Below are 21,596 nucleotides of genomic sequence, written 5' to 3' on the forward strand. Positions count from 1 at the left end.
TTGAAATATTTTCTCAAATTATTTTTCAAAATGTAGCTCAGTCATCTGTATGCATTCTAGGTTGGAAGAGCTTGGATAACAGCAAATAACAAGAGAATGATTCTATAAATATGTAATGCGGCAGGAATATGAACATTCACACTAGGAATCACATACCTTATATAAGCAGAGATGATTAAACTGCTAGCTTGTTGTCCCATTGTCAACTGCGTGATTTGAATAACTGATTTCTTCAGTCTGCCTTGATGGCCAATATTAGGAGGGCCTGTATAAATATATAAAAATCACCTCCCATCCTGATGAAACTCCATGTGCTCCCCTTGCTGGTCTGCACACCTTCAAAAGAAAAGCACTCCTGCTTATCTTGCAGACAAGATCACAATCTTTGGTGCTATTTGGCTACATTAGCAGCCAGGACACAATCAGCTGCAGACTTAAAAAACACACACACAAAAACAGGTAATTTACATTTATTCAACTAGGATCTGGAACACGATCATCTATCCCTCAGGACTGCCCCAAATCTGCTCCAGTTTAGGAAAGAGTTGAATTCTCACCTCTTTACAGAACACTACATCACAATGCATTAACTGTCCGTAACCTAGCTCTCCTATTACTTGTTGACTTTGAGATTCCCTTTTTTTAATTCAAATATTTTTATTGAGTTTTGTTTTTCCAAAGAACAACATACAGCATGAAATAGCAGATACAGAGAGATTACAATGCAATTGAAAAAACAGTCAGGGTTATAGCCACATTTAACTTGTAAATCTGTGAGTTGAATCATATCTTGAACAGAAATCAGAGGGCAATAAAGGTGTATATTTAGTATATCACACAAAATGGCACATGTGTGAAAGGAAGGAGATCGGGGAGGAAAGAGAGAAAAAGAAGAGGGAGGAGGTAGGGAGATGAGTACTGAATAATGGGATTGTATGGGGAGAGTCTCCAGATATGGTTCAGGGCAGGGTAATCTTTTAGAGCTATAAGTCCAGTTTGAACCATAAAATGCGAGAGGATTGTTTGTTAAGTGACTCATTATGTAAAAGGTTGTCACCACTCTTGATACATTCAAAAACAACAATTAATGGACAGAATACTGCACAAGGTCAAACATTTACCCCAGTACAGAGATCTGGGCCAAATCCCTTGCTTTCCATTTCAGACTCAACCATATGCAAATCAGTCTTGACCCTGTTCTCCATGGGAACAGTCCAGCCCGAACTGCCAGGGCAAGTCCTTCCTGGACTGCAAACAAGCATCCTGGGACCCGTGAGCTAAAGAATGATCATGTATTCAAACCAGATCCGTGACTGGGGGTGAGTGTTTGAAAGGTTTCAGCGCTCTGTCCATCATCTCCTTGTGTGCGCTTTGTTCACCCTAAGTTGGCAGGGTATGTCCAGACATGTGTCCCTTGCTCACTTTGCCACTGGATTCAAGCTAGCCCGACTGATGAGAGGTTTTACCCCAAAACTGGTCACAGGATGCTTGTTTTCAGTCCAGGGTACACCTGGCTTGGCAGTTCGGGCTGGACTGTTCCCATAAGGAACATGGTCAAGACTGATTTGCATATGTCTGGGTCTGAACTGGGGTGGCAAAGCGAGCTAAAGAACAATGATGGAGTCAATCCAGATCCTTGACTGGGGGTGAGTGTCTGAAAAGTTTCAGCGGTCCGTCCATCATCTCCTTGTGTTTGCTTTGTTTGCCCTAAATTGGCAGGGTATTCCCAGATATGGGCCCCTTGCTCACTTTGCCACTGGATTCAAACTAGCCTGGCTGATATGGGGTGTTACACTGAAACCGGTCCCACGATGCTTGTTTCTGGTCCAGGAAAGTTCTGGCTTGGCAGTTCGGGCTGGACTGTTCCCAGAAGGAACACAGTCTTGACTGTTGCGTATGGCTGGCTCTGAACTGGGGTGGCGAAGCAAGCTAAGGAACGATGATGGAGTCAATCCAGATCCGAGACTGGGGGTGAGTGTCTGAAAAAGTTTCAGCGCTCAGTCCATCATCTCCTTGTGACCACTCTTGATAAAACATACCCAAGCCCACCAAGTACTGTGTGAGATGTTATCATTATTCCAATTAGCAAGGATCATTTTAATGCCCATTGTAAGCAAAATATCAATGAGGGAACAGTCCCAAGATGATAGTGGGCTTAGTGTTTCCGAGTGTGATGCTGCATAAATACCTGAGAGATTATGGTAAGTAATAAAGGAATCTGTAAAGCAGAAAATATTCTAGATCACCTGTAGGGTTTTGGCAATGCCAACAAGCAGCTGACAATAAACGACCACTCTTAGTTACCCGTTCCAGAGTCCAGAATGCTCCTCTGTATGTTGTCCAAAGTTTTCATTCTAAGATAAGACTAAACCTTTATGAAGTAGCATAGATTTCCATATATTTGGCCATTGGGATGGTAAAATTGAATCAATGTTATATTTAATCCATGATACTTCCCATGTTTTTTGGATGTCGCATGTTAAAGATTGAAAAGTTTTTGTAAGCTTTTTTTTATAGATTATGGAGAATTTGTGATTTTTGAAAACCTCTAAGAGCTACATTAAGAGACAGGAAGTTATAAAAAATCAATTGGTTCGAGAATTAATTTAGATGTTAGTGTGGCAAATGTTAGTGGGTCATCCGGGGAGGTAATGGCTTTAGGAAATGGTAAGCCAAGAGAGGCCCATCTTTCCTAGAAATAGGGACTATGATCAAGTTTTATGAATGGTTTGAACCATTGGGAGGCTAATCCTGAACCTTTGATTCTGTGAGGGAAGCATTTATCTAATGTTTTGACTGTGGAGACAGAGTATTTAATGATTTGGTAAGAATGAGGTACCTTTATATGTTTTGTTGTTAGAATGTTTATAGGCGAAAGGGAGAGTTAGGTCCAACTCTATTTCCACCCAAGTAGGGTGATGAGGAACAGATGGGTGCAACCACCAGATGATTGGTAAATCTAATAAGGCAATTTGATAGGACATGAAATTAGGGCGGTTAATCCAATCCTGTTGTTTATTTGACTGCAATTTTCAAAGGGAAATTCTTGCCTTTTTTTCCTTTCCAAATGAAACCTGATATTTGACCATTGAGTGATGTAAAGAAGGAGTTGGAGAAGTGCAGTTGCAGCATATTGAGATAGAAGTTGATTTGAGGGGCAATTAAAATGTTAACAGTTTCAGTCCTACCCCACCAAGTAATGAACTTACTTCAGTTACCTTTTTAATTTTTGGATTAGTATGAAGAGAGTATAGTAGAGGTTCAATTGATAGAGGGAACAATAACAGGAACATGGGAGAACATTGCCTCGTACTTTGAGCTAGATTAAAAGCATGGGAAATGTGTCCATTAAGTTTAATGCGGGCTATTGGATTATAGTATATTGTCATGGCCAGGCGAATAAATCGTGAACCTAAATTGATTTTCCAAGGTGGCTTGCAAAATGCATTAATGCTTGTGCCACTAAATTCTTTGAGCAAATGAACGGACAACTGATGTATGGAAGGCAGAACAACATTGTTGTTTTGTTCATCACCCCACCCCAGTTTGGACCCAGCTATTTGCAAATCAGTCTTGACCCTGCTCCCCATTGGAATAGTCCAGCCCAAACTACTAGACCAGGTCCTCCCTGCACTGGAAAACAAGCATCATGGGATCACTTTCGGAAAAATTCTTTGAGGTCGGATCCTCAAGAACCTCATCTTTCATTATCCAGGATCTAATTTTAGGGGGAGAATCAGAAATGTTTAGAGTAACTGCGATGCCTGCATGGTCTGATATAATAATAGGTTCAATGGTGGGATTAGATATAGATTGAATCAGGGAGTTGCTAATAAAAAAAGAATCAATTCTGGATAAGGAGTTATGGGTATGAGAGTAAAAGGTAAAATCACTACCCGTTGGGTTGTGAAGGCACCAAACATCCGTTAGATCAAGTTTACGAACCAGAGCATGTGAGCGATTGGCCCTATATGTATATTGTGATAATCTATCCAAGGTGGTGTCATTGGATATGTTAAAGCTGCATGCTAATATAAACTTGTTGTTGGGAGGTGTTTTAAGAATTCTCTGGTTTAGAGATGACCATAATGTTGGGTCGCCCATCAACAGGGTATAAATGTTTGCAATTAAAGGGAGAAATTGTTTTGTGGTTTTGGAGATTAGCCATTGTCGTGGGCAATAGTATCAAGCTAAAACTCTGCATGTTTTGAAATCAAGGTGCATAACCCATTTTCCTTATTGCAATTTGGGGAGGAAGCAAAGTCAGATATCTAATTATGTTGCATGCTACAGGCTTCAGTCAGCCCGGTTCTTGTCTCTTGGAGTAGTAGGATATCAACTTTCGATTTACCCCAATTATCTAAAATCGTTTTCTTTTTGATAGAATGGTTTAACCCCTTGGTATTGGGGGAGTCAATCTTAAGTGATACCGGAGACATGTCTAAAATCTGGGCTAAAGTAGACAATCAACATGTGGGGGAGGAAGACTCCAAAGATAATGAGACAAATAGAAGGACCAGAGGGGAAAAGAGGAGGACAAGCATAGTATAATCTGAATATTGCATTAAAAGTTTACATGAGATAAGCAACAACATAGACCTGACTTTCAGTATGGACAAACAAAACCTCAATATTGATAAAAAGAACACCAACCCAAACCACCCCCTACCCCCTAGGAACCTACCCCTGAAGCAAAAAGAGAAGTAATGTAGGCCTCGGAGCAGAGAAGAACAGCAAGATATTGGGTCTGGACCCAGGCAGGATTATGAAGTTGTTGTGAACACCTATATTCTGATATGATAACATCACTAAATTAACCATAAATGGTTAACCCTAGAAGGTTAACCATAGATCAATCATATTAACCATAGAGTAAACATCGAAAAACCTAGTGTATGATATGATAACAATTTTAATTCAACTATAGATTGTTTACCACAGATGAGTGAACCATAGTTGTTTGTTGCATCATACTTTGGAAAAGGTATATAGACGACATACTGGTCATCTGAAAGGGTAATGAAAATACAGCAAAACAATTCATGTTCTTTCTCAGAGACAGAATGATTTCCTCAAATTTACACACGGTGTATCAAGAACAGAACTGGTCTTCCCAGACTTAAACATTTTCTCAGATGAAGGTGGACTGAGAATTACCATACATTTCAAACCAACGGCAAAAAATTGTCCACTCTCCTTCGACAGCTTCCATCCGAGACACCTGAAGGAAAATCTCCCTTTTGGACAATTCTTGAGACGTAGACACAATTGTTCAGAAGTGAGTGACTACAACAAAAAGGCTGCTGACCTGGCTTCCAAATTAGAAGCAAGGAAATACCCACACAGGATTGTACAAAAGGCCATGAAACATGCCAAGTACAACAACAGGGAGGCCCTACTGGAGCTTCCCACACAAAAGTAATCGGAGTTTCGCCCCATATGCATCACAACCTATACTTGTGCATCCAATCAAGTGAGCAAAATTGTTAATAAACATTGGTGCATGGTAAACAGCAGGACAACCCTTTTCCAAAACCGATGTTCCCTCATAAAAGAGGTTGTAGTCTAAGAGACATGTTGGTACACACTCTGCCACATATGCCAAGGGATATATTATCCGGACAGTGCTTCTTCACTCCTCTTAGGTCACACGACCCTTCTGGCAACTGTAGTATGTGCCATTTAACACAAATGACCAAGACAATCACTTTCAACAACAATACAACATGGGAGATGCGACGTTTGATTAATTGCAACCTAGAATGGACGATTTATATAATCACCTGCCCTTGCAAATTGCATTACATAGGGATGAAGACAAGCAAAGTGAAGACAAGAATCTGTGAACACCTTAGTAATCTCAGATGCCAACGTGCAACCACTAAGATGGCTACACACTACATTGAACACCATCACACTGTAAATGATCTACATTGCGCAGTCCTCGAACAAGTGAACCAAGAGCAATTTTGGTTCTACACTCTACAGACTTAAGTCACATGTGGGTGTCCTGAATGAAAACATCCCATGAGGACAGTTCATATGAACACATAACCTTCCTTTGGTACACCTACAGAACATAACAAGCGATTGACAAAAAATTCAATGCTTTTCCAATCAATTTGTTTTTAACATTTTTTAGCCATAGGGTATATAAAAAAATCCTTCTTGATTTTTTGATACAATTCTTCTTCTCCTGTTTGTTTACAAGCACGTACCAATAAAAGGCGCAAACTATTTAATAGGAACAATGATTGATCTTGAATGCAATGTCATATAGCCATCAATTATGAAACACTCAGGATACCCCAGTCTTTTTAAAAAAAAAAAATTCTCCAGCATCCCCATATCATGGATTTGTACTATTTAAATTAAAAATAAAGATTCAATTGTAATACCTTTTTTCCCATACACCATCACCGGGTGCGAATACAGCCAGTCCGGCTCCAGGAAAATCAGATATCAGTTGGGAGGGATGCGGTCTAGTGTTCGAGCTCCTTTAAGATGCTAATGATAGCACACTTCATATTAAACAAGTCCGGCCATGCCCCTCCCACATCTTCGAAGCCACTGGTGGACGGTTACCCCTAAGCGAGGGAGTAGCTTTGAGGAAGTAAGTATATTTGGAACCAAGCTCCACTCAGTTCTTTCTGAAACTTTAAACTAATGAAGCATTCCTTTTTTTGTCACTGCCTTTATCCCTCCCAATGGATATCATATATTTTCCACCAACTGAGTGTGACTATAGGCATCCCTCCTCCCCATTTGGAGTCATGATGCCTGACTGAGGCTAATTATGTGTATGTAATGTCATGTGTGTTTTGGGTTGTTTTAAGTGCTTTGGGTGTATGTTCTTCACACGTTTTTCTCACAGCCTGCTCACATTGTAATGCATGAGAATTATGTCACCGTTTACTCACTAGGGTGCATGATGTACAAAACATAAAGCTATAATGAGGCCAACTGCCCGTGAATTCTTTTAATTCCATTTTTTTTCTCATACCCTCGAGATAACAAAACAGACCGACTGGGTGCTGTATATATTTTTTATATTTTATCTGTCTCTACTCTCACTTGAGAAAAAGGTATCTCGACGACTGAAGGAGTGGTAACAGGGAGTAGCCCCCTTAGGTCCTGCTGAAAAGCCTTGGGGTAGGGCTTGAAACTAGTTGACCAGAGGAACTTGGGGACATCATCCGAAGTCTCTCACCATCCCCAATTTTTAATCATATTGACTAGGGGAACTAATAAAATAACGTTTTTCCCGCGAACCAAATATTTTTACAGTCTCTACAGAAAAAAAAACACTCCGATATTATGCATTCCGGATGACTCCTCTTGTTTACTTGCAATCATAGATGTGTACATTTGAAGGAACTAAGGAATTCCCCAAGCACTGAGCCAAATTCAATGGAAGAACAAGGATAATCCTAAAAAACAGTATGAAAACAGTTATGGAAGCGAATCTATGAGCATGAACATATATATTGACTGAGAGAACATACAGCTAAGCCACAAGGCATATCTGAAGAACATCTTATAACATAAGGGAGAGTTTATCTTTGCAATATGAAACATGGTGACAATACTATAAGTATACGATTTACCACAAGTAACAGATTGGGTAAACCAAGGGCATACCATTATTGGCAGAGTAAAGTGGGACACAATTCATTTTTTGTATTAGTGGAGTGGCATTACAGAGATGTGCGGGATATCATGTCATTTAAAGCAATATTCAATGCAAAATTTGATTTTCAAATATTTGGTGCATGAGGATTTCTAGATATTTTGGTTTGTCAAAAATACGTGGGGTGCCTTCACAGATGATCCGTATCTTTGCTGGTCCAATAAAGGAGAAAGGCATGTTGAGGGGGCAGAGATCTTGGAGAAGAAGTAGGAACTTTTTTCTTCGCTCCACTGTAGGCCTTGCATAGTCTTGTGTCATGCCAATTTTTTGATCTTTCTAGCTGCGAGTTTTGATTTTCTTCATACAGTCAATGATCATTTCAATATTCTAGTTTGGAGGTCTGAATATGACCAAGGTTAGAGAGATGGAGGTGATGTGTGTTGGGATCCTGTGGGTCTGTTCAATTTCGAAAGCTCAATCAAATGTAAGTTCAAGGACCTGAGGAATCCACAATTCTAGGAAGGAGACACAGTATTTGCTAGTGTCTTCCGTTTTTCTGGTAAGCCGGATATTCAGAGGTAGCCTCTTCTATTTTTATCTTCTGAGGCTGGTATAAGACAGAATATTTTCGGCTACATTACTTCCAATGATTTTGTAATAGAGCACTGCTTATCTTGAACTTTGCTGATGGGAGATTCTGCTTCCTCCAGTCTGTTAGTCAGTGCACATGTATCTTGCCTGAGGCCACCTTTTCCAACTGAAGGAGCTCTGTATTTACTTTGGTTGATTGAGTGAGATTGTGGAGACCATTGAGTTTCGATAGTATAATGTCCATTCCTTTAGAGAAGTCCTATTTTCATTTCCTGAAGAATCTGCAGATGGCAGATCTTGTCGTGTTCTCTTTTGGATCAGTTTGTGTTCTTTTGGGGTCTTTATGGTCTTTGGACCATTGTGGATCAATTCTGTGTTCTTTTTTTCTTGTATCTGCTATGGTTATGCAGCGTAGGCATAGAGAGAACTCTTGGAAAAATTCCACTTGATGCTTAGTATTTGGAGATATCTGATATGGAGGTTGTGGAGCTATAGCCTGGAGCTTGTTACAGAGCTATAGGAGCAATTTCTTAAAACCTCATAATGTCTCAGTTGGAAGTCAAAAAATCAACAGGAAAATAGAGGTACAAGAAAGACCTTTGCTAAGCAGCTGATTGCATACAAAGCGGTACAAAAGGGGGTGGTGATGGACGGAGCATCTGAACCAATCAAACACTCACACCCAGTCTACAGATCTGGGTTTAATCCATCACAGTCCTTTAGCCCACTCTGCCACCCCAGTTCAGACATGGCCATATGCAAATCAGTCTGACCCTGTGCCTCATGGGAACAGTCCAGCCCGAACTGCCAAGCCATGCCTTCCCTGGACCGAAAACAAGCTTCCTAGGACCAGTTTCTGGCATTTCAGCCGTCTTCAGCCAGGCTTGCTTGAATCCAGTGGCAAAGTGAGCAAGGGTCTCATGTCTGAGTATACCCTGCCAACTTATGGTGAACAAAGCGGTACAAAAGGGGGTGGTGATGGACGGAGCATCTGAAACAATCAAACACTCACACCCAGTCAACAGATCTGAGTTTAATCCATCACTGTTCTTTAGCCTACTCTGCCACCCTAGTTCAGACATGGCCATATGCAAATCAGTCTTACCCTGTGCCTCATGGGAACAGTCCAGCCCGAACTGACATTTTGGACATAGGGCATTTGAGCCCTAGAGAAGGCCAGTTGGCCTGGGGTCAGTTTCAGTGTGTGAGGCCCTGATTACTGCGTAATGTGTCTATACTGGTGATACCTATGCCTAATGTGTTTCATTGTTTATGTGGTTGGAGCATCATGTGTTTTACTCCTAATGTGATGATTGTTGCATAGTGTGATTTATGTTAAAATGTTGAGTACAGTATTTTGCCAGTAATTACTGGTTGTGTTCTACATTTACTATTTGTGCTTTGTGATGGTTCTGACAGTGGCTCAATTGGCCCTGTTGTGTATATAATCCCCTGTAAATATTGCCTAGTGCCAGTTGGCACAGTGTATACGGTGTGATTACCATTCTAATGTGTTTTGGATAATACAAAGGCTATTTTTATATAACCTTGTGTGGAGTTCCTTTTGTGGTGTGCCTAGTGTGTTGCTGCTGTGTGTGTGTTGCACAAACTCTTTACACATTGCCTCTGGGATAAGCCTGACTGCTCGTGCCAAGCTACCAAGGGGGTGAGTAGGGGTTATCTTCAGCGTGCAACTCCCTTGCCCTGACGAGAGTGGTGGTTTTTGCCTGGTTTAGGCGCATGCCCTAGCCAAACATAAATCCCATTTCTAACAAGACCCATTTAACATTTTTGACCAGCCAAGGCTGGAGCTTTGTTCAAATGCATCTCTGTGCTTTTTGACAGACTAGATCTCATTGAATAGTGTGTATATTTTTACCCACAGTAAGGCAGGGTGTGTGCTAAAATTGAGTTCGCTTTCTTTAATAGTGGTTCAGAATGTATACAGTGGTGCGGAATTTAGGAGTTCTTTTGGACACTGTCCTTGGAAACCCAATCACTCATGTCTGAGCATACACTGCCAATTTATGGCGAACAAAGCGGTACAAAAGGGGGTGGTGATGGACGGAGCATCTGAACCAATCAAACACTCACACCCAGTCAACTGATCTGGGTTTAATCCATCACCATTCTTTAGCCCCCTCTGCCACCCTAGTTCAGACATGGCCATCTGCAAATCAGTCTGACCGTGTGCCTCATGGGAACATTCCAGCCCGAACTGCCAAGCCATGCCTTCCCTGGACCGTAAACAAGCTTCCTAGGACCGGTTTCAGGCCTTACAGTACTTTCTCTCTTGTAGCTTCTCCACACGAAGAAGAATCGCATTAGAAATAGTAGCATGAGGTACTTCAAATTGTTGATGATTTAAATGACTCGTGCTCATTTCAGATATTTGCGGATACTTGCAGACACCACTTCTTGTCACTGCTTGCCTCCTCTACTTGTCACTGCATGTCACTAGATGCCCCTACTAGCCTCTGCATGCAGTCAGCAGTACTTTGCCAAATTATAGAAAGCAGTATAGCAGAACATTGAACCAGAACCAACCATGTAGCACTACATTAGAAGGCTTTAAAAAGCTGGTGTTGAGACACATTTATAAAACGTATCGAAAACTTGTGGCTGCCATTTTATATCGGAGCGCTTTAGGTAGCACTGTATTCCCATAGAGTTGTCTTTAGTGGACTCACCGATTTTGGACATGCACACCAGAATAGATAAGGAATGCTGTGCTGGCCTGCTTGACTGTAGGGTTGACCTTAGTGTGGAAATAAGACCTTACAGCACGATGTATGAGGAGGTATCAGGGGCCTCTGAGGAGAAACAGGCGCCATTTTGAAGATTGCTTCATGTGCATTGGACTTCAGATGCCTTAGCCCCTTATGTTGTGCTCTAAAAGTCACAAACCTCTTAAAAGACAAGAGCAACTGAATCAGGAACACTTTGGACATGCGGGAGCCCAATTTCTATCCTGGGTGTTTATCCGGGGAAAGCAAAATTCTCATTATAGAACAGCCTGGGTCCAGAGCTTTGCGGTTACGCTGCCATCTTCAATGGGCACCAGCCACGCCCCCCTACTTTAAGCTTGCCTTTGACCATGAACAGCACACTGGTGTCTTTTGGCTAGGTTCAGGCTATAGAAATACCATATTCACTTGTACATAGTATACTTTCAGTACCCCAACTATGGTAATCACAAGCATCAAGACTTCAGGTTTAGGAATCTTAGTAATTTTTCTTAAGGTAATTTGAGATGGCTGAAAGGCGTTGTTTAATTCACTAGACTACAAGACTATCTGCCTTATCTTAAGATCCCAATTATTTTGGAAGCAAGAAGAGGAAAGAGAATGGTTCTATACAGAGTCAAAACCTTGACAAATGTGTGACTACAGGGCAATGCCGCATTCCTACGGATTCCTACCTTCAGGTTAAGAAGTAGACAAATGAGTAAAATCATCCATTGTAAATCGAAAAAACGTGAGTGATTCTCTTTTATGCTTTGTATAACTAACACGTTTTGAATGACGACATGAAGACTGGCTTTTTAGAGGACAAACAAGTATGGCGCTACCATCCCTGAAGAAGGCTGTTGACCCTGTGGGGTGCATAAAAAATGTGCAAAACATTTTGACACAAATTGAGGGTTGATAGGGTAATAATTGCTCTAAAACTATCCAAAAATATTTTTATTTTAAATCCTGTCCAAGAAACCAATAAAAATCTAATTGATTTCGCATTCCTATGGACAACTTTAACCACTTTAATCAATGCAGTGTTTTAGGACTGAATGCAATAGGACTCTGCGTACTGGGAGGACTCAATTAGAGGACTACGTAATCATTTGGGAGGTGTTAATGTGTTGTAATTGACGGTTTTCAGATAATGGGAAGTTTTAGTTTGCATGTTGTACACTGATGAATAAAGACGTTGGATATGAGCTCTGTGTGTGGTGTGTCCTTGTGCTTGCTCCCAGGCTGTGGAGGATGCAACAACTGGTGACAAGTAGGGGATACGTGACCCAAAGAAACAAGACGGTGCTCCCTGAGAGTTTGCAAGGATACAGCAAATTGCTTGTGCATGCCACATGCACCCTCAGCCGGTGCAAAGGAGTTTGCAGTCGGTGTATGTGAAGTGCAAACTCCATTCCAGCCAGTGCAAGGCCTTGTGGAGAAGTTAAAGGCCTAGCAGAGTATAGCTGTTGAAGAAGCCCACCAAGAAGAATATGGTCCTGGGCCACAACACCAAGCCATCACTGATACAAAAAGAACACTAAATGCAGTGGCAACCAGGTACAACACAAAAGGCAGAGACAATCAGGTATGAGAAACAGCAATATACTCACCAAGGAAAGTAAAACGCTCTACAATTGCCACGACTGGCGGAAACCTGTTGCAGAGGATGATTTGTGAAAATTAGCAAGTAGCATCAACTACGATTGAAGTCTCACCTAGAGCAAGACGACTCAAACGCTCTACCTGCCATTATCAAAGTCGCAGGTTGGACCAAGAGTGTTGAAAGTTGTTGAAGCAAGCATGAGGAAATGACTCGAATGAAACAGAAAGATGAAAGCAAAGACCAGAGCATGCAGACACAGAAAACACACTTACTGTCAAAGATGAGGAAGGCATCACATGACTATTGAGTAGATCAGAAGTCCAAAGCGTGTACTTCTAAAAGATGCGGATTCAGGTGCTGTCCGGACAGCATATGCTCTCAATGACAGTAGAACTAAGTGCAAAGTACACAGCACCCACATTTTTGAAACCACCTTCACCATTCCTTACTACCAAACAGCATAATATTGGCACTGGATGGGCCATATGGTGCAAGAATTTCAATGACTTCATAGATGCTCTGGAAGAAGAAAATGATGGGAAAATCATTAAATACTTACAGAATCTTACTGTTGATGGAGTAAAAGAATTAATAATGAATATCTCATAGACTGAGACAAAGTTGTACTGTCAGATTGAGAATCACTCTGAGGCAAGTTCAATCCAATGCCAAATTTTGACTATGAAAGGTACATTTTCAATCAAGTGAGACAACAAATTGGTGAAACGATGGATAACTTTGTTGAGAGACAAGACAGGTGTATTAAACATTGTAAGTTTAATGAATTTAATGATGAAGAAGCCATGCTCCTCAGATTCCTTAATGACTGTCTATCGGACTCGTTCAGAAGACACATATTAAGAGGGACGCTCAGTTTGTAAAAGTATTTATGACTGATAAAGCAGAGGAAACAGCAGATCAGCAAGCCACCGATGTGGAAGCGGAAAAAAGTGAGCTGCGTTAATCATGAAGAGCAAATACAAGCACAATGTGGATGCACATAAGTCGAGATCCTCGAAGAAAGAAAAACTGTCTTTCTGATGTGAATTTTCATTTCCACATGAAAATAAATGTCCAGCCATTGAAAAGACATGCAAAGGTTGCAGAAAGGAGAACCACTTCATAATGTGTCACAGCTAGACAAGAAAATGGACACCAGAAGGTTCCAGTAGCCTTCTGACCATGCCCATAAAGACAAAAAGCAACTTCAACTGCAACAGGTGGAAACTTAATGAAGTTGATCATCATCAAGTTCATTCTGCAAGAGTTCCTTTATGTTCCATCGAGTCACAGGTAGGAGGGTGAATATGCAAATACCATATTCAAAGACAAGCAACATGCACACGTAGGCCATGCTGCTTGCAAAGAATACAAATGAACGACAAAAACAAGTGAGTCAACGACACACAAGAATTCAAATGGACATTGCCCCATAATAACACTAAAGGTCAACGGTTGCCTCATAACCTTTATATTGTACAGTGGTACATCGATCAACATCTTACCAATCGAACAATTTAACAGTTTGTCACCTATGCTGCGACTCAAAGCATCAAATAAAAAGGTGTACACATGGGCTGCTTTCAAACTGTTGCAGAATCAAGGATCATTCACAATAACTTTGTGGCATAAAAAGAAGCCTGTGCATGCCTCAATCCTCTTTCTTTAACCGCATGCGCGCTAGCGGTTTCCCCGCTGCGCGCTGCATTTTTTAAAAACCCGCATTACGTGACGAGCTCAGCTCGTCATCAGCGTAGCGCAGGTTACGCCCATGACGAGCTGGGCTCGTCATCAGCCCCGAAGGGGTTAAGGTACTTTATCCAGTCCATGTCTACTTAGTTTTACAACTGCTGCGGACATGGGACGAATATCTATCAACTACAATCTAAATACCCAATCTGAAATTGTGAGTCCATTCTCTTCTCTCTTCTTCCCTCCTCTGGTGGGAGGAGCCTGCCTTAGCAGTAGTGTTTTCAGCTTTTCAACTTTCCATCTCCTGCACCCTCACAATCATTAGGCAGAGCCCGGGATCTGATACGCTGACCAAAAATGCCTCTAATCTGCACGCTGATTGTTACACTCTCCTCCTTCCCACCTCCTACACCTCCCCATATGCTGTGACCTTCTCCCAGGCTCAGAGGGGAGGCAAGCTTTGGTGCCTGAGCAGCAGCTGGGACAGCAGTGAATCTGCTGGGCACACAGTGTTTCCCACCGGCCAGCTTGGACCATCAGTGTCAGCCCCTGCACCCCTGGGCACCCCACCATGGTGATGCTAGCAGGTGCCTCTCCTTCTCCAAAGTATGTCGACTTGGTACTTGGCTCCAGCCGGGCATATGGGTATCAGGGGAACCTGGTTACCATCCCAGGTGTACAATATGGTTTGGTACCATCCCCTTGCCAGTTTGGCACAGGTGGCTTGCACCCTTAACAGTGTTGTGCACCATCCCTAGTGACAGTCTGACTCATTATTATTCAGAGCTCCTGGCATTCATCCAGGTTGAATTGCCATCAGCTGGATGCGTGATGCCAGCCTTTGGCATCTAGTGGGCCTGCCCCCATCACAGGTCGATTTGACGTCATTGGGCGTAGTGTTAACAACGCTGAGACTCGCTAAGTATATGAGTGTATGCTATGGTATGTTGTCCTATGTTTTCCTATGTTATGTTGTAATATAAGAGCATGAACTAGAATTAAGACATATTTGCAAGCATTTACCCTCAAGCTCCACAGGTTTGAATTCTCACGTGTGAATGATTTATTTCAATCCCTGGAAGAGCAGTACTGGTATCTGTAGAACTTCCGTACACATGCCTCTTGTATACCCCAGCACATGCCCCATTTACATAGAAATGGTACACAATAACCCAGAATACACTTGCCACCAAAACTTAAAAACAAACGGCGTCCAATTTTACTTGGACTCTGCACTCATGCCACCGGCTGCTGTGGCCCAGTCGGGGTGTGTAGGGAGTCCCCGATGGCAACTCGGTGCAGATGCATGATTTGGCCTCCTGTAGCAGGGTTTTCTGCCTCCCCCCCCCTCCCTCTCTTTCTACAGGACACACTCCAACCAGGACTGATGCGCAATCACTCGCGCTAGGCCTCTCTTGACAAAGGCCTTAAAATAATGGAATCATAAATGAAGGCAGGTAGTGGTGAGACCTGTCAATCTCTGTGTGTTTTGTTGACAGCTGGGAGGGCGATTTATGGCCTCCTTGTTTCTCTCCTGCTTCTCTATGTGTAGGTGCATTTTAATCCACTTGACTGTCCTCTCCTAAGTACAAAGTACAATTTAAATAATGCACTAATCTGTAAAAGAAATTCTAAATCATTACCTTTCTTGAATGAACAATAAGTGATAGCACAAGATATCGAAGGGTTCATTCTTGGTTCATTATTTCATAGTATACTATGGGACAAATTCACAATAAAATGTCGGAGCATGGAGCTGCGCTAAATTTGGCACCATCGCACGTCGACATTTTCAAAACACAAGGATGCGCCATATTCACAAGAATATGGCGCACCCTTGTGTTTTCCCTAGCACTGGTGCAAAAAAAGATGCCTAGTGCCAGCGTGGCTACCTGCCACTATGTGGCAAGGGTGCCTGCGCTGCAGGGACACCTGTGCTGCAGGGACAATTGTTTATGTGCAGGAAGGGACACCTTCCGGCACATAAACAATCAATGATGGTAATTTGCACCTTGTATGTGTGCTGCAGAATGAAGCACACATGGAAAAAGCAAATAATAATGTTATAGTTTCTCCTCATATCACCATTCTAATGCCTGGTAGTCCATGGCTTTAGTTTTAGGCCTTGTAAATCTGGGGCAACGTCAAAAAGTAATGGTTGTTGCGGTGGAACGGCCACAGCAACACCCACTGCTCGCCCCTTTGCTACAGTTCACTGTTGCGGAAAGGGGTATATTTACAGTGTACAACTTTGCATTAAGCCATGCAAAGTGGCTTAGCGCCACCTTGAAAATATGGAAAATGGTGTTGCACCACAGGAGCGTCAAAAAAGTGATGCTCTGGTGGCGCTGAGTGCTTGTACAATGCCCCATAGTTCTGTCTACTGGGGCAAAAAATGAAACAGCCCAACTTGCGCTTCCAGATAGATGGTTATATCAAAATCTGTGTAATGAGAGAATCTAACTGTCAGACACAATCAACAAATCTTTTCATTTACTTCTAGGAAAAAAATAGAAAGTTTGTTGTGAGTCGCTCTACCAAGATCATTGGAACAGCTCAAGCAGTGCGAATCACAATTTCTCTGTTCCATTCAAGCTTTCTTTTCTGTAATGACGAATATATGATGTTACAACACAAACAATTACAATGCATGCCATTACAATGCATTTTTTAAAAGTACCATTATAACGCATAATACTTTTAGGACAACAGTAGGGTAAGTGTTGGATAGTGTGGGGGTAAAAATTACTATTCCCACTCCAGTGAGTGCAACAGTAGGATAAGTGTTGGATAGTGTAGGGGTAAAAATTACTAATCCCACTCCAGTGAGTGCAGCAGTAGGGAAAGTGTTGGATAGTGTAGGGGTAAAAATTACTATTCCCATGTACCCCGAAACCCATACCCATTCTAAAACAAAACAAATCTCCATTACTTACCTTATAATGCGTTGTACTGGCATGCGTTGTAGTGACATGCATTGTAATGGCATGCTTTGTTATGGCATGCGATGTAAAGGCAGTTGCGTTGTAACAGTTGCGTTGTAAAGGTAGTGCATTATAATGACTGCGTTGTAATGGATGTTTCCTGTAATAACGCCAATGGGCCGATGTTTTTGCAGATACTATTTAGGCTATGCTATTCATGACACTGTTCTGACAATCATATTATGGTAATGGATCCTCGGCCACAAGCTGCAATGTTTCCTTACGCAATTAATTAATATTGTTACGTCGACTACCTGGGTTGCGCGGTATTAGGGCGCTTTATCTGAAACACTAACACAGAGCATATTACCTAAGCAGGAGCAACATGTCAACAATTCTAATGACATCGGACGTTTCTTGGGCTGCAAAATAAACTATTATTTTGACTTAGCTTTTGTTCACTACATTTACTATTATTAATCGTCAGTGCCTTTATTTGTTTAATTGAAAGCCACGCTTTGAAAAACCTGTCTGGGCAACAGTAATGGCCGAGATGATCCTTGCTTCGGGACTGTTCTTCTCACTACTACGAGTCACAATGCAGGCCCATTCACTGAGAAGGCTATATCTGAGGGTTTATATTTATAGACTGCAAAAAACTTTATAAAAATAAAAAAAATTATAGAGTGCAAAAAAACGATGGATTTAGGCCCAGATCTCTGTACTGGGGTGAATGTATGACATTGTTCTGCATTCTGTCTATCAATTGTTGTTTTTACATTTATATTTATTGACGTCATTGATGACGTGTTAAAGAGGTCTTGTGTGCAGGCAAGGGATATGCTGCCCCACCTCCTTTGAGGAGTAAATGTCTGCACAGATTGATGTGTAGTGGGCCCCTGACAGCCCTGGACCCCGGGGGCACTACATCTGTTGCACTGAGGACAGCTATGTCCCGTCTCTCCGCTCCCTGCCTGAATAAACAAAATGTGGCTTTGTTCAAAATCATGATGAATTTTAGGTATTGAAAGGTTATTGTGGTACATCTTTTATAAAGTACACACGCAAACGTGTAATTTCAAAAAGGAAGCATATTTTTTAATGCTAGAACTCATAAACAACTACGCAAATATAGACAGACGTATGAAACATACACATAAATGTATTTTGTCAGTGACTGGAGAATTAGTTCAGAAACAGTTATTTGTGCTTCATATAATCAGAGACCAGGCTGACTGTCACTCCCCTCATCCGTGCGGTTATTAGATTAAAACATGATCTGCCCTGATCTTCCCCATATCTCAAGTTTACTCTTATGAATGAGAACTTGTCAAGGGCTGAGGGTGAAGATGTATGTGATAACTTGCACCTTGCATCTCCAAGGTACAGGCGACTTTGGTCCCTAGCTACTAAAACTTGTGAAGGACCAGATGCTCTGAAAGGATGCACAGTGTACTGGAGGAAAAGCCAAAGGCAGAAAACCTCCATCAAGAAATACTGTCTTGCAGCAGTCAGCTGGTCTTGCTGGAGGTGGCCAGACCGAGGGCAAAAAGGCAGAGTGAGGATACTAGTGAAGAACTGGAAAAGGAGCACTGAAGATCAGACAAAGAACTCCAAACGCATTGGAACTTAAAGACAGTAACAAGTGCATTTGCTTGTATAATGAAAACACAGGAAATGACCCTCAGGAACAGGAAACTGGAAGAACCACCATGGAATAACAAAATGACACATAGAAAAAAGGAATGGGCAACATCTTGGATTGGGCTGTCTTTAGGAAGTAATCTTCAGTAGAAGTTTCTGCCAAGCCTCTACAAACCCCACAGCTGTCTGACATGGTATGTAACGTTTACAACGCAACTTTTACAACGCACTACTATTACAACGAAACTTTTACAACGCAAAAACTATTACAACGCATACATTTACAACGCATGTTTTTACAACGCAGATACTTTTACAACGCATACCATTACAACGTAAGTATTGGTAAGTATATAATTATATTTAAAATGTTATATGTTTGTTTTTTTTGGGTAAAGGGGTATTTTTAGGGTTCAGGGTCAGTTTTGGGTTTTTGGGTAAAGGGGTATTTTTAGGGTTCAGGGTCAGTTTTGGGTTTTTGGGTAAAGGGGTATTTTTAGGGTTCAGGGTCAGTTTTGGGTTTTTGGGTAAAAGGGTATTTTTAGGGTTCAGGGTCGGTTTTGGGTTTTTGGGTAAAGGGGTATTTTTAGGGTTCAGGGTCGGTTTTGGGTTTTTGGGTAAAGGGGTATTTTTAGGGTTCAGGGTCGGTTTTGGGTTTTTGGGTAAAGCGGTATTTTTAGGGTTCAGGGTCGGTTTTGGGTTTTTGGGTAAAGGGGTATTTTTAGGGTTCAGGGTCGGTTTTGGGTTTTTGGGTAAAGGGGTATTTTTAGGGTTCAGGGTCAGTTTTGGGTTTTTGGGTAAAGTGGTATTTTTAGGGTTCAGGGTCAGTTTTGGGTTTTTGGGTAAAAGGGTATTTTTAGGGTTCAGGGTCAGTTTTGGGTTTTTGGGTAAAGGGGTATTTTTAGGGTTCAGGGTCAGTTTTGGGTTTTTGGGTAAAGGGGTATTTTTAGGGTTCAGGGTCGGTTTTAGGTTTTTGGGTAAAGGGGTATTTTTAGGGTTCAGGGTCGGTTTTGGGTTTTTGGGTAAAGGGGTATTTTTAGGGTTCAGGGTCGGTTTTGGGTTTTTGGGTAAAGGGGTATTTTTAGGGTTCAGGGTCGGTTTTGGGTTTTTGGGTAAAGGGGTATTTTTAGGGTTCAGGGTCAGTTTTGGGTTTTTGGGTAAAGTGGTATTTTTAGGGTTCAGGGTCAGTTTTGGGTTTTTGGGTAAAGTGGTATTTTTAGGGTTCAGGGTCAGTTTTGGGTTTTTGGGTAAAGGGGTATTTTTAGGGTTCAGGGTCAGTTTTGGGTTTTTGGGTAAAGGGGTATTTTTAGGGTTCAGGCTCAGTTTTGGGTTTTTGGGTAAAAGGGTATTTTTAGGGTTCAGGGTCAGTTTTGGGTTTTTGGGTAAAGGGATATTTTTAGGGTTCAGGGTCAGTTTTGGGTTTTTGGGTAAAGGGATACTTTTAGGGTTCAGGGTCAGTTTTGGGTTTTTGGGGTACAGGGTAAAAAAAAAAAATTAATTAAATGAAATTAAATTAAATTAAATTATATTAATTTTACTTATATTACATTAAAAAAATTAGTATATACTTACCAATACTTACGTTGTAATGGTATGCGTTGTAAAAGTATATGCGTTGTAAAAAATTGCGTTGTAAATGTATGCGTTGTAATAGTTTTTGCGTTGTAAACATTTCGTTGTAAAGGTAGGCGTTGTAAAAGTATGCGTTATAACGTCATACATCCGTCTGACATGCATAGGAAAGAGAATGCGGGGGCGAGGATGATGAGGATGATGTGTTTCCAGAGCCAATCCCAACGCCACCTATCTGGTAGGTCCTGGTGAATCCATATCATGAGTTGGAAAATGTTGTCTCTGTCCTTTTCATGAGATAAGTAGAGTGTAACCTACCTAGACAACTGGCCCTGATTCACAGAACTAACTTAAGACAAAATCCTATGCCAAAATGGTAGTAAGTTTAGGATTTTGTCTTAATCGGACCCCAAGTAAGCACATTTTTAACAATGACCCCACTGTACCTGGAAGGTCCCTAATCTCTCTTTGCTGGTCATAATAGATCAGTGGTAGTTATGGATTTCTTTGCCCACTGTTACAAAACATTCTACTCCATCTGAACTTCCTGTTATAAGCGGATATTAACAGCTGTACCTTGCCATACTAAAGGAAACATTCCTTCCTTCTGAGGCCGAGTCGGGGAGAGAGAAGAATTTGAACACATTTCTGTAGATCTGCAGTGCAACGTTCGGGTAGCACTGGACGTTCCAATAACAGATAGAAGGGACTGGTATTGGGGAAAGTAGTAACAAAGGTGCTGACATTAATTGGCAGCCCCTTTGCTCCTCAGTTTAGACCTTTGTACGGCATAAACATCACAAGAGTGGAGCCACCTTTGATATACAAATCACCACTGCCCTGGCCAGGAAAGTTGCAGAAAGTTTGACTTCCCGGGATGGCTCTAGACCTGCCACACAAGTAAGTTAAGGATAATTCTGTCAGCAAACCGGTAAATCATATTTTAAGACTGTCTACCGAGAGTTTTCATGCTTTTCAAAGTAATTTTTCAAAATGAATTTGTCTGTTGGTACCTGAACTGCGCTTCTCATGCTTTGTTTGTACCTACATTCACACGGTAATGCACTTATGGGTATGGTCCCAACCTTAAAAATACAAATATGAATGAATAAGTAAACCAATAATGAGATATTTGCCGTCTGTAGGTAGGGACATAGAATATCACAGGTTTCTCAATAGTGGAGAATAGTGTAGATGCTTATTCGAAA

General features: G+C 41.5%; 1 protein-coding gene across 7 annotated transcripts in view; it reads left to right on the forward strand.

The window, feature by feature from the left end:
• The window catches only part of LCP2 (lymphocyte cytosolic protein 2), a 665,418-nt gene that overhangs the window by 403,405 nt on the left and 240,417 nt on the right, over window positions 1-21,596 (forward strand). The window lies entirely within an intron of this gene.

Source organism: Lissotriton helveticus, chromosome 7 (genome assembly GCF_964261635.1).
Source record: "Lissotriton helveticus chromosome 7, aLisHel1.1, whole genome shotgun sequence".
Taxonomy (NCBI): Eukaryota; Metazoa; Chordata; class Amphibia; order Caudata; family Salamandridae; genus Lissotriton; species Lissotriton helveticus.